Below are 2906 nucleotides of genomic sequence, written 5' to 3'. Positions count from 1 at the left end.
CACACACGCACAAACATTAATTTTTATATATGTAGATTAAGATTATATATTTTTGTAATTTGTAGCCTTTAAGTATTTTATATTCAACTGGTCTATTTTATCCTATAAATTGTTAAGCAAATGACTTGAGCCTTGAAAATTATGATATATTTAAATTTAAATTTGAACGAGTAATTTTTGAGTTATTTAACTTTGTGTTTATAATAAGTTTGAAAGTTAACGGCGCTTTGTTGATTTAGAAATTATATTAATTAATTTTAATCTAAAAACATTTTATAATTGATAAGCAATTTCAGAGTACTTGATTAAATATTACATCTAATTTATATTTTTGTAAAACCATTTTTAAGTACTATTTATCCCTAATTAAACCTACTAATGATGAACCTAAGCTTAGTTCCATTTGACATTCTAAGAACTCAACAATTACGTTTGAGTTTTAATTTAGATTTTAGATAGGTACCTATATACAATTTTTCAAAACAATCATCTCTAAATGCTAAACAATATTAACAGTAAAATAAGTTGGATCTTTTTTTGAATAAAATAAGTAATTGAACCCCCCCCCCCCCCCAGAAAATATAATTAATTATAACAATATATGTGTGTAGAATCATTTATCAACTTATTTACTTATTATGTAATATTTAAAAGTTTAAAACATTCAAATTTCATTGAAATTCTTATTTTATTTTGGTTTATCACCATTGAAGGGTATAATTCATAGGCGCAAATAGCGTTTGGGATTTGGTGGGGGGCTAAAGCCTTACTTTGATAATATTGAATAAGCCTAAAACTAAAAGTACGAAATGTTTGGGGGGGGGGCTATGAACATTTTTGGGAGGGCTTAGCCCCTAAAGCCCCCCCTATTTGCGCCTATAAAGGTATTATTATTTCAATCCTAAATTCATGTACTAATAACCGGGGATGTCGCTATGCGAATTGCCGTACCTAGGGTATAGTAGATTTTTGTATAGTAAATTTGTGACTGTATGGATCAATAGATATGTGAAATTTTAATTCAATGATAAATACCTAGTTGCGTTGCATACAAAAACGATTCTGAGCGGAGACTCGAGACTGCACCGTTAGCATCTATTTCTAAGGATATATTACACCTCATTTGGCTTGTTGCATATTCAGCATTTACATTATATACTAAACGTTTATATTAACAATAATAATCATAAGTATCATATTACGATCGGTGGGGATTGTCCATCGGTCATTAGCAAGTAGACAATTTTATATGTACGTCAGTTCGATTTATACTTTTCATAATAAAAGACTATAATATACGTTTATGTTATTATTCATATTAACAATACACAACAAATTGGCGACGAAGATAAACATTTTTAAACTCATCTCATATTAAATTAAAATATTTATAAAATGGGTGAGGATAACAAAAATATTACTCAATTCCATAATATAATAGGTTCACCAGGAACATTTGAATCTGGAAACGACATAACAATATTTGAATCAAGACTTACAAATTTTTTCATTGCAAACGGAATAAGTAACGAAGTCCAGAAGAGAGCTATACTACTATCTTCAATTAGTGAGGAAGTTCACAAAATATTATTCAGTTTATGCGTTCCAGCAAAACCAGACGTTCAGACATACGACACACTATTAGGTTTGTTAAACAATTATTACAAGCCAGTGAAATCGTACTTCGCATCAAGATATGCATTCTACAACGCAAAGCAGAGACCAGACGAAACTGTAGCTGAATGGGGAGCAAGAGTAAAGAACCTAGCATCAAAATGTAATTTTTCAACGGAATTACAAATTGTAATCCGTGACATTTTTGTTGTTGGTATGAACGCGGGATAATCAGATCGATTACTAGAGGAAGATGCTCAAAAATAAGCATCACATATTCGCAACTTATGGAAATTTCTGCTGCAAAAGAATCTACAATCAACAATAAAACCGGATGGATAAAGGAAGAAGCTGACTTCAAATATCAAAAACAAAGTCAGCAAGCAAAATCAGCCAAGCAGTCAATCACGGAAAAATCAAAATGTGGAACATGCGGTCGATCAAACCACACACAAAAAGAATGCCGATACAAGGACTACAGTTGTAATATTTGCAATATCAAAGGTCATTTGGCTCCTATGTGTAAAAGTAAGAACAATAAACCAAAGTATGATAACCGCTCACACAATAAATTTTTATCCGAAAATTCTGGTAATAACACGAATGAAAATATTCATGATGACGCAATCGCGTACAATTTATCTGACACTTTTTTTAATATGATTGAAAATAACTTTCAAAATAAAGTAAAACCGTACATAATCAATTTATTAATTGAAAATAAAGATTTAAAATTTGAAATAGATACGGGGGCTGTGCATAGTGTAATGTCAAAACAATTATATGATACAAGTTTTAATAATTTAACTTTATTACCAAACGATATTTCACTACGCGATTACGTCGGAAATGATATAAGCCCAATAGGAAAATTAATAGTAAATGCTAAATATTTGAAAAAGTCTTTTAAAATGTGCATTTACGTAATAAAAAACGGAGGACCGCCATTAATTGGTAGAAATGATTTAAAAATAATAAACTATTCTCCCATTTATAACACTATAAATGTAAACGAAAATATAGAGAATATATTAAAAAATTTCGAGCATTTATTCAAAAATGAAATCGGCACCTTTAATAAATACCAAATATCGCTAAACATTAAAAAGGGGGCAATACCCAAGTTTTTCAAGCCAAGGTCAATTCCTTTAGCACTAAAATCTAAGGTAGAGTCGGAAATTGATCGTTTAATAGATAATAATATTTTAACTCCTGTGAACTATAGCGAATGGGCCACTCCAATTGTTCCAATTCTTAAGCCCGACGGTACAGTTAGAATTTGTGGTGATTCA

The sequence above is a fragment of the Acyrthosiphon pisum genome, chromosome X (genome assembly GCF_005508785.2).
Source record: "Acyrthosiphon pisum isolate AL4f chromosome X, pea_aphid_22Mar2018_4r6ur, whole genome shotgun sequence".
In the NCBI taxonomy this organism is placed as follows: Eukaryota; Metazoa; Arthropoda; class Insecta; order Hemiptera; family Aphididae; genus Acyrthosiphon; species Acyrthosiphon pisum.
Note: the sequence above shows the minus strand (reverse complement) of the source record.